The 11630-nt window shown below is 41.4% G+C and overlaps 1 non-coding gene across 1 annotated transcript; it reads right to left on the bottom strand.

Moving 5' to 3' along the window:
• Window positions 1–9623: 9623 nt before the first annotated feature.
• Window positions 9624–9698, bottom strand: Trnas-cga. Its single transcript has one exon. It is a non-coding gene; the product is annotated as a tRNA-Ser (tRNA).
• Between the last annotated feature and the right edge of the window lie 1932 nt (window positions 9699–11630).

The raw sequence follows: 11630 nt of genomic DNA, 5'->3' as shown, positions 1-11630 counted from the left end.
ATCTTGGCATACTGCATTTTGTAAAAAGTTTTCAACAATGTCCATTTTCTTTGACTCTATTGTGAACAGTGTTTAACAAAATTATAAAGAAAAATAATTTTCAAAAACGAAATTTTGTTTGTATTGGTACTTTTCAATTAAAGCAGTTTTATATGCATTTTCATTAATGAATCTGATTACTCTCTGATATGGTCTTACAGAATTTGAATTAATTATTTTGCACTTTAATGTTGACTTTACACAAATTTTTGTCTTTCTGATAGAAATGCACTTTCCATGAAGGATATTAAGTGGAAGGAAAAGAGATAATTTACTGCAAGAGAGACGGCGCTAAGCACAGCCATTAAAGCATAAAGCGTAACAGCTTCCTACACCGCTGAAATCAGCATTCCCGGCGTGTCTCATTTGAAGGCAGAATTTAATTTTAATTTTCTCCTTCAAGTTTTTATTTGTCCCAATCTCATGGATATGTAACAAATGCAACAAAGGCCTCATTAGTTTCTTGTAATGATAAAATGGATCATTTATCTCAAAAAAAATTTATCTCAACAATTGAGAGGTCTGTTCATATTCCTTTCAGCACTGTCCTTTGAACAGTTGCCAGTGAATAGTGTCTGAGAGAATAGGGGGAGGTGCATAAAATATAATATATAATGAAAACTGATTAAAAATTGCTGCTTAAATAATTAAAAGAAAAACATTTTGAAAGAATAATTGAAAGAAATTGGAAAGTACTCATATAATGAGTGAACTTGAGCTGGCATTAATATCAACAGACCTTCAATATTCAATACGTTATTAGATTAACATTTGTAAATTTATGTACATCCTTTCCTGTTACTGCTACTGTGTATGAAGATTGGTATGACAATACTGGTACTGGACCCCCTCATCTGCTCGCGCAAATTCTTGTTGTTTGCTTCGATGCTCTTGATGCAGGATTCTCAGTGCAGGCAGAATGATGAATAGAATGTGAATGAACAATTCGTAATAACTTTCTATAACACTTCTTTAATGTACAGTTGGAATACATTTTTTTTTTTCTTTTTTTCTTTTTTCTTTTAACTCAGTGGAACTCGAAAAACGAGTCACTATGAGTCACTTATACAGACAAACACGTGAAGATTAATCAATTGACGAGCATATCTCTCCTTATTTTGTGTGTGTGCCAATATTATCCATGGTACAAAATTATTATTTTTTTATATATAACGAGAGGGAAAAAATAATATGATTCTTTACAATTTGGGGCCTCTCTCACTCATAAATATGAGGATGGTTCCAAACATCTGAACGCTTACACATCAAAAAGGCTCAATTCTGCTCAGAACCATTATTCCCAAGTTGAAAAGGAGATGAGCCTGAAGACAGTATTATAGAAATGGAAGAGGGTATAGATGAAGAGGAGGTGGGAGATATGATACTGCTAGAAGAATTTGACAGAGCACTGAAAGAACTAACCTGAAACAAGACCCCAAGAGTACATGACATTCCATCAATACTGCTGATAGCCTTGGGAGAGCCAGCCATGACAAAATTCTTCCATCTGGTGAGCATGATGTATGAGACAGGCAAAATACCCTCAGAATTCAATATGATTGTAATAATTCCAATTCCAATGAAAGAACGTGCTGACAGGTGAGAGTATTACCAAACTATCTGTTTAATGGTTGCAAAATACCAACATGGATTCTTTACAGAAGAATGGAAAAAATTGTAGAAGCTGACCTTGGGGAAGATCAGTTTGTTTTATAGAGAAATGTAGGAACACGCGAGGTAATACTGACAGTATGACTGAAGAGGAGTTAACCTACATTTATAGCATTTGTAGACTTAGAGAAAGCTTTTGACAGCATTGACTGGAATATTGTCTTTCAAATTCTGAGGGTGACAGGGGTAAAATACAGGGAGCAAAAGACTATTGACCAGTTGTACAGAAGCCAAATGGCGGTTACAAAAGTTGAGGGACATGAAAGGAAAGCAGTGGTTGAGAAGTGAATGAGACAGGGTTATAGCCTAGTACTGAAGTTATGTATTATCAAGCTCTACACTGAACAAGCAGTAGGGGAAACCAAAGAATAATGTGGAGTGTGAATTAAAGTTCAGGGAGAGGAAATAAAAACTTTGAGCTTTACTGATGACATTGTAATTCTGCCAGGGTCTGCAAAGGACTTGGAAGAACAGTTGAATGGAATGGGCAGTGTTTTGAAAGGAGGATGCAAGATGAACATTAACAAAAGCAAAAGAAGGATAATGGAATGTAGTCTAATTAAATCAGACAATGCTGATGAAATTAGATTAGGAATAAGATTCTGAAAGCAGTCAATCAGGTTTAGTATTTGGGCAACAAAATTGCTAATGATCGCTGAAGTAGAGAGGATGTAAAATGCAATGGCAAGGAAAGTATTTCTGAAGAAGAGAAATTTGTTGACACTGAATATTGTTTCAAGTGTTAGCCACATACGGAAGTGAAACTTGGACAATAAACAGTTTAATAGAGGCTTTTGAAATGTGGTGTTAAAGAAGAATGCCCAAGTCTAGATGGGTATACCATGTAACATTGTAACGAATGAGGGAGAAAAAAGTTTGTGGTACAACCTGTGTAGAAGGGATTGGTTGATAGGGCACATTCTGAGATATCAAGGGATCACCAATTTTGTATTGGAGGAGTGTGTGTGTGTGTGTGGGGGGGGGGGGGGGATGGGAGGATAAAAAAATCCTAGAGGGAGACCAAGAGATGAATAGAGCAAGCAGATTGAGAATGATGTAAGTTGTAGTAGTTATTTGGAGATGAAGAGCCCTGCACAGGACATAGTTGCATGGAGAGGTGCATCAGACCACTCTTTGGACAGAAGAACACAAGAATAACAACAACATTGTCCAAAAACCAGGTGGATCCAGTTGATAAGATCAGCCTGAATTTGCTGCAGTATATAAGAGACTCCATAGCTCACAGTTTCAATGGTTTTGAACATACAGTACTCTGTTCTGCAATTTATAATAAGTGCACATAGCCTTGCTCTCTCATGCTTTTTATTATACTCTACTCAACCATTTTCTCTAGTAGCTTCTCCACGGCCTCCTCCTTTGACACTGGGATGGGGTAGGGGGTGAATAAAATTGTTCCATTTCTATTAGTCAAAGATGATAAGAATATTTTGACAGTATCCTGGATTTGCCACGAAAAACTGATACATGCAGATGTATCTTTTGATGCAACTGCTGCTCTGGACTTGAGGAGCTGCCCCCACAGATTTTTCTTTCTAAGTGTGAGGACAAATGCATCTGTCTCTTGTGCATCTGATTGCTCCCTTCCTGTCAGTAAATCTGTTTCTTGGCCCCAACTATGAGTGAAGCTAGTTGTAAAATGAGCATCTTAAGTGACATTCATTCTCTGAGTGGACATACAGCACCTAACAATATGGGTCCCTGCTCATAGCTGGGACAATACAAGGGCTGGTGGTACTAAGCAACTCCTTGTATGGGCAGTTCCAGCAATACTTTTTTGTTAACTGGTGACTTTCTGCCAGTTGTGCCCTTGGTTCTAACTGCAATTGTTACTCTGTCTTTCATGATATCATAAAATTATTCTGAGACCATGGAGATAGTTGTGTGCAAATCAAGAAGAACCTTATCTGTAGTATCCAGGGTAGTTACAGCTGATGACACTCTTCTATACACAAGACTTCTAACAGGTGTTGTGGCCACTTCCTGCATCATTGGACACAGCCAGTAGAAGTAGCTCAACTGTGTTTATCAGTTTTCCTCATTCACACTTGAAACAGCAGTTGTGGCTGCAGGTAGCACAGACTCCACTCTATTTTATAGCAGTGCATGTCACCAGTGGTGACATTTATGTTTCTTGCCTCTTGCATTCTCAAATTCCACCAACATTACATTGCACTCTGACCAGTTTTTCGGATGATAATTGCCATTGTTACTCCTTATCATCTCATTATTCAACCCACTGAAGCTGTGCTTGGACTGACCATGCAAGGTTTGTGATTTATTGTTTGGGCACGTTTACCCATCTTTAGTGATAGTCCATTGCATGAACTCCCCTTGGAAGCTATCTTATGCAGACAGAATTTCGAATGACTGCTCAACACTTACTTTTGGTACAGCCAGAGCAGCTCCATTCTTGCCCATTCTGACATTTTTTGATAGATCAATGGAATCATCTCTTCTGGAACCGTCAGTTGGACTATGTGGCATAAGGCAAACATCTCACAAAAGAAGAGCTCCACGAGACTTACAGCACTAGGACTGTACTCTGGGCCTGTCATTAAAGAGTGTCTAACCCTCTGCTGATATGCTCAGTTCCTGTACTGTGCCAAAAACTATCTGCCCATTTGTTAGGAAATCTTGGCAATACTTGCCTGTAATCTGCCACCATAGACTTGCTTCACATGTTCAATAGTGACTGAAGTTATTTATTTGTTGGCGAGGAATGATGTGAATTGTTTCACATCAAATGCTAAAATTTTGGAGAAAATTTATTGGCAGATCTCAGAATTAATTCCATTGGACTTTTGCCAAGAAGATGAAGAAATGTTTAGGTGTGATTGCCAGAACGGGAGGTCATTTACTACATGCAAGTGCAACATTTCCTCTCAGCTAGAACGTACTGAGTCAAGTTTTCTGGAATCTCATCACCCTTCCTGTGGAAGTAAATGATCTCTCTTCAATTCTGGCTGTAGCGGGGGAACAAAATTACATTAAAGGTCCCAGAATGAAATTTTCACTCTGCAATGAAGTGCGCACTGACATGAAACTTCTGGCAGATTAAAAATGTGTGCCAGACCGAAACTTGAGCTCGGGACCATACCTTTTGCAGGCAAGTGCTCTACCAACTGAGCTACCCCAGCATGACTCACAACCCATCCTCATGGCCTTACTTCTGCCAGTACCTTGTCACCTACCTTCCAAACTTCACAGAAGCTGTCCTGCAAAATTTGTAGTACTAGGACTCCTGGAAGAAAGGATATTGCGGAGACACTGCTTATCCACAGCCTGGGCAATGTTTCCAAAGTAATATTTTCACTCTGCAGCAGAGTCTACACTGATATGAAACTTTCTGGTAGATTAAAACTGTGTTCTGGACCAGGACTCAGATTCTGGAGCTTTTCCTTTCACAGGCAAGTGCTCCATTGACTGAGCTACCCAAACACAACTCAGAACTTATCCTCACAGCTTTACTTCTGCCAGTACTTTGTCTCTTCTCCTACTCCATTGCAGAGTGAAAATTTCGTTCTGGAAACATCCCCCAGGCTGTGGCTAAGCCATGTCTTCATAACATCCTTTCTTCCCGGAATGCTAGTTCTGCAAGTTGCACTGGAGAGCTCTTATGAAGTTTGGAAGGTAAACGAGGTACTAGCAGAAGTAAAGCTGTGAGGATGGGTTGTGAATTGTCTTTGGGGAGCTCAGTCAGTAGAGCACTTGCCCGCAAAAGGCAAAGGTCCCAAGTTTGAGTCTTGGTCTGACACACAGTTTTAAGCTGCCAGGAAGTTTTTCACATAATGGTCATCTTTTTGCCACTGCCCATAAATTACCCAAGTAGCTGGCTGGTTCTGCCATGGTGGCAACTTGCCAGGCAGCCAGCACAGCATACTCAGCTCTCCTCTGTTACCAACATTAACGATCACTCCTCCAGCTCTGCAGAAATTACTAATAAAGGTGAACTGTACCAGTTTGAAAGACTTGCTAGTCTGTCATGACACTCAGAATCTTAGACTTAACTCATCTGTTAATTTTTTCTTTTATTTGCTATAATGGACCTCACCCTTTCTGGTTAACTATTTTCTAATCTTCCAATTGTCCTTTTATTTGTTCAAGTCTATTTTCTGCAGAATATAACAACTCTGATTTGGTTGTGTGACTGTTCTTAATCTTTAGTCAATACTAATTAAAGCCTTCTTGTTGCCTATTAGCCCCTGATCTATTAGGTCTCTCTTCATCTTCAACCCTTGAGCCTGAAGGGCTTCTGCAAATGAAGCTTTTACTGCTCATAAAGCATGCATTTGCAGGTCCAATTTTAACTCTGCATCACGTGCATTTCATTTTTCAGCAAATTTGGAATCATGAATATCTAACTTTTCAGCTAACATTGTGCCTGATCTGATACCTTGGGCCTCTAATTAAGCACCTTGAGCCTCTAAATTAGTGCTGTGCATTTGTGTAGCATCCATCAGATGAGCAAATATTGTTTGCAATGCTTGAACAGCAACATCTAGTTTTGAAGTGACACGTGCCTTTTGACGACTCGCTTCACAGACTGACGGTGTTAAGGACTGGACATTGATACCCTTGTCATTACAGCACTGATTTACACCACCAGCATTGCCACTGTTGGGTGTATCAATGGCTTAGCTGGGCACCGAACAGCTGGGCAGAACACTCTTGGTGTCCGTAGTGGGGGCTGCTGGTGAGCTGTCATCGTCCAATGTGCCATGGGCTGTAGGCTGCTGCACAGCTTGAGTCATTGCCCCAGTGGTGACAAGGGCAAGTGCATCAGCAGTGTCACCCATCCCACAGGCATTGATGTTGAGAGTGGAGGGGCAGAAGGTGTCCTTTCCATTGAGCTCCTTGTCAGCTGTCACTTTGCTTCATTATCTCTCTCACTGCCAGGTGTTTGCAAAGTGCAGCAAAAGAAAAATATTCACTCTCCCTCTTTGGGAGGATGAAAAAATGGTTGCCACCAGCGACAAGACTTGAGCTAATGGGAAACAGTTTTTTTAATTTTTACCACTGGTGGCTTGGCCATGCTTGGCTAATGGCAGGGCAGGTGTGTTGATTTCCTGCTATTTGCAGTGGTTCACAAACTGGTTTGCTTCACTGTACTAGTTTTAGAAGGAACTTGTCACTTCCTATCACATGCTCACTAAGTTGTCATGTGAATGTAATGTTGGACTGGGGTATCTACAAGGTTGTGAAAACCAGGCAGAGTGCAGCTATTTTTGTGGAAATTATGTTCCTCTCACTGTGAAGCAAAGTTTGTAGCTTGGGATTGTTTATTACATTACTTATAAGAATGAATATTTAATTAGAGAGTAGTGAGCCTCAGTAGTATACCTTGAAAGAGATAACCAAATTAAATGATGAATTAATTGAACCTGCTGCCCTAACTGCTACTGCTTCACCTGTCTCCAGACAAAACATAGCCTATCTGAAGATCTTCTGTCTCTTTGGTTATGGCAGCATCAGAGATTGGACCTACGGCATATAATGTTGCAAAATAAGGGACAGGGGGAGGTCATAAATAATCTTCCACCTTCTTTGTACTCCTCCTCCTCATCCACAGACTCCTCCTTCTCCCTGCCCCCTTTTCACTGTCCACTTTCTCCTCCTCCTCTGCCTGTCCATCCTCTCCACCCCCCACCCTCGGTCCATCTTTGCCTTGCCCCTCCAACCATCCATCTCCTCCTGCCCCTCTCCATCTCATCTTACCGCCACACTATTCATTTCCTCCTCCCTTTTTTTCTGTCCATCCCTTTCACTCCTTCCCCTTGTCGCCTTTCCCCTGTCCACCTCCTACTCCACCTGATCTGTCTAGCAATATCCTCTTCCCCGTCTCTCTGTCAACTTCGTATGCCACCATCTACAAAGTGGGGGCTAGGTGGTTCTTACCTGCCACAGTATTTATTTCCAGACGGAAAGTGTTATGGGTACCAAGTTTGGCTGAAACTGATCTGGTGGTTTTGGAGGACATGTGTAACACATATATACATACATTTTATACCACAATACACAAAAGAATGTGAGGCAGCCCTTGCAGACTGGGATGACACCAATTGACACTTCTGGATTATCCACCACACTGCCAGTCCACCATGAGAGCAATAATTTATAAGGGAAAATTATCAAGCATGGTTCTATGGAGTTACAATTAGTGAAACATGGGAAGACACTGTGGTAAGGAATCTGGAGGAATTGTTGACCACGAGGGAATTGAGATTTGAGTGCAAATGGCAGCATCTCTTTTCCCAAGAAACGATGGTGTTTGGTGTGCAGTGTCCAGTCAGCTCACAGAGCATGCTGCAGACACTCTTGTATTCAAATATCGTGATGCATCCGCTTGTGTCACAAGTGGGTTCCTACCAATGTTACCCCAGGACCAATTAACTCCAAAGTAGTGGAGATCAGTACATGCTAAGCAAAGATGGCAGCAACTTCCACATTAATTCTGATCAGTGATATTGAAGTCAAACTGCACCAATTAGAAATTACTTCAGTGTGGTATTAAGAGTGTGCCTCCATTACTTTTATTGCCAAAGAAGAATGACTTGTCTTGTGGCTGTTTTTAGAGACATAGAACAGAGACCCACTTGGATACCCCCACTAAAAAAAGGCTTCCCTATTCACAGAGTGTCTGTCAAACCAATTTGAATAAAAAACTTTTTGTTTCAGTGCTTTACACCATTTTGGAACTTTCTCAGACAATGCACTCAGCAGGTATCAAAATTACTTTGATCTCACAGCCTGATGGTCCTGTCCCTAAGCAACATATCAGTGGGTTCACAACACTGAAGAAAATTTATATTATATTGGAAATGTGCATGTTAAGCTGTCCAGTTTACACTGATCAGCTAGGACATTACGATCACTGACCTACTATTGATATAAACCCATCCAGGCAAGAGCAGTATCACCTGGCAAGGAATGACTGCTAGCCAGATACATGCAGAGTGCATGTAGTATCGGTGAGCATGCTGTCTGTGTGTGGACTATGGAAGGTGCACAATCTGAGTTTGACTGAGAGCAGATTGTGATGGCTTGGAGGCTCAGCATAAGCATTTCAAAAATGGCATGACTTGTCAGGTAAGTGCTGTGGTGAGTGTCTTCAACAAATGGTGAAACCACGTTCAGACATCATGGGGTTGGGCAGCCACTTCTCATTACAGGTGTCAGATGTTGTAGGCTGGGTAGATTGGTAAAACAAGACAGGCAGCAAACTGTGGTGGAACTAACATTAGACTTTAATGCTGGGCAGAGTACAAGTGTGTCTGAACACACAGTGGTCTGAACACTCCTAATGTTGAGCCTCCATAGCCAATGACCCATACATGTGTCAATGTTAACACGATATCAGCAGCTATGACTGAAATCAGTACGTGACCACTAGCACTGGACAATGGCAGAATGTTGCATGGTCTGACAAATCCCAGTACCTTGTTCATAATGCCAATGGGAGAGTGAGAATCTGTCCTCTTCCAGGGGAACAGCTCCTTGACACCTGTACTGCAGGTTGGGGACAAGCTGGCAGTGGCTACATTATGTTCTGTGGAACATTCACTTGGGCATCCATGGGTCCAGTGCAGCTCATCCAAGGCACCATGATGACCAAGGAGAACTGTACACTGGTTGTAGACCATGTACACACTTTCATGACGGTCATGTTTCCTGAGGGCAGTAGGATTTTTCAGCAAGTTAATACACCATGTCACAAGACCACGAGTGTAATTGAGTGATTTCAGTAACACAGTGCCGAGTTCTAATTGATGTACTGACACCCCAACTCACCAGATCTAAACCCTATCAAACAATCTGGGATGTGTCCAGAATGAGATTTTCACTCTGCAGCGGAGTGTGCGTTGATATGAAACTTTCTGGCAGATTAAAACTGTGTGCCGGACCGAGACTCGAACTCGGGACCTTTGCCTTTCGCGGGCAAGCGCTCTACCAACTGAGCTACCCAAGCACGACACACGCCCCGCCCTCACAGCTCTATTTCTGCCAATACCTCGTCTCCTACCTTCCAAACTTTACAGAAGCTCTCCTGCGAACCAGGTTCGCAGCAGAGCTTCTGTAAAGTTTGGAAGGTAGGAGTAGAGCTGTGAGGGCAGGGCGTGAGTCGTGCTTGGGTAGCTCAGTTGGTAGAGCACTTGCTCGCGAAAGGCAAAGGTCCCGAGTTCGAGTCTCGGTCTGGCACACAGTTTTAATCTGCCAGGAAGTTTCAATCTGGGATGTGATTGAATTAGGCATCAGAGCTCATCACCCAGCCCCCAGAATTTACAGGAATTAGATGGCTTGTGTGTGCAGATGTGGTGCTAATTCCCTCCAGCGACCTACCAAGGCCTCATTGCCTCCATGCCACAACACATTGCTACTGTTATCCACACCAAAAGTGGACATATCTGCTTTTAGGTAGGTGGCCATACTATCCTGGCTGGTCAGTATATTAAAGAATGATGCAATCAACCTGTAATTGTGGTCATCATATCTGTAATTTCCCCTTCTGTATGAATTTTTGATTGAATTTATTATTAATCCAGTAATGAAGCACACTTTCCTCGTAAGGGATGGATGAAACAGTCACTGAGGCCTCTCTACATGTGGGAACTTCAAGGAAAAGTTTCAGGTTTAACTCTTTCTTGTCTGAAGCCACTTTAAATGCTTGTCATTAAGTAACTGTGTTCCTGCAGCCATTCTTACCATGCTTCAATGAACTGTTGCATATTTTTGTTGAGACCACACTGGACGACTTGCGTGTCAGTGATGATGAGGACAACACAACACCCAATCCACAGGCGGAGAAAATCACCAACCTGGCCGGGACTGAACCCAGGCCTGCTGCATAGTAGGCAAGCATGTTACCACTCAGCTAAGCAGGCAGACTTGACATGTAAAATCTGGGTAAAATCTCAAGCATTCAACAATTATCTTATCTGTCGTAGCTGTTGCTGTGGTGGCCTTATTTGGCCCATAGATGGCTTCTGATTGGTCAGTATGCATCTTCATTATATAATTCTGCCATACATAGTGTCAATATATGTGCTGGTAGCACCAGAACTCTCTGTTTCTCCTCAGCATTAAGAACATGCTTTCCTGCATTGCTAAGATTATATCCATTGTCCCAACTGAAGTTGTTCTTGCACATTCTAATTTATACAACAACTTTATAACAGAAGCTCAGTATGTAGAAGTCTGGGAAAATATTGTGCATTTATTTGTGATGCTGTCCTCAGCAACTGCAGATTTCTCAAGTTCCTGATTTTTAATGTGCTGTTGATGTTCTGCATAGTGATCATAAATTTAGAATTGGACTGACCAATGCAGTTGCTTCCACACTCACAATGGATATTATAAATGCCAGAGACTCTGGCCCTAAGACTGTTGTTAACCAGGAGCAGCAGCTTTATACGAGAATGTCATCATGAAAAACTTCATTCTCATATACATTTATTGTGTCTGCAAAGGCTTTCATACAGTGTGGCAGTATTGTCATCTTCACATGTTTGCAAAGTTATGTAAATAATCATACATTATAAATTAAATTAATTCAAAATTATATGTGGATAATTGTTTATACATTTGTACTGAAATCTATTATAGAAGTCCAGTACAATGATGGCTACTATTACAAAAATGATGCAACAAAGGAGAGAGCATGTGAGATGGTAACTGCGAAGTCCAGAGATCATCTACTGGCACTGCGATCTGGCCACCACAAGACTGACCAACAGCCACCCAATACAATGAGTGATTATTGTAAAGCTGCAATATCAACACATGTTTGTGTAAGTGTACGGCCCTTAACATAATCTACATTAAGAGATACTTAGTTCATCTTGACCATTACACACTGCAGATCTTCCTGAGAAGGGGATATGGGTCAAGAAAAATTCAGGAGT

Source organism: Schistocerca piceifrons, chromosome 2, assembly GCF_021461385.2.
Source record: "Schistocerca piceifrons isolate TAMUIC-IGC-003096 chromosome 2, iqSchPice1.1, whole genome shotgun sequence".
In the NCBI taxonomy this organism is placed as follows: Eukaryota; Metazoa; Arthropoda; class Insecta; order Orthoptera; family Acrididae; genus Schistocerca; species Schistocerca piceifrons.
This window is presented reverse-complemented; position numbering and strand designations above follow the sequence as displayed.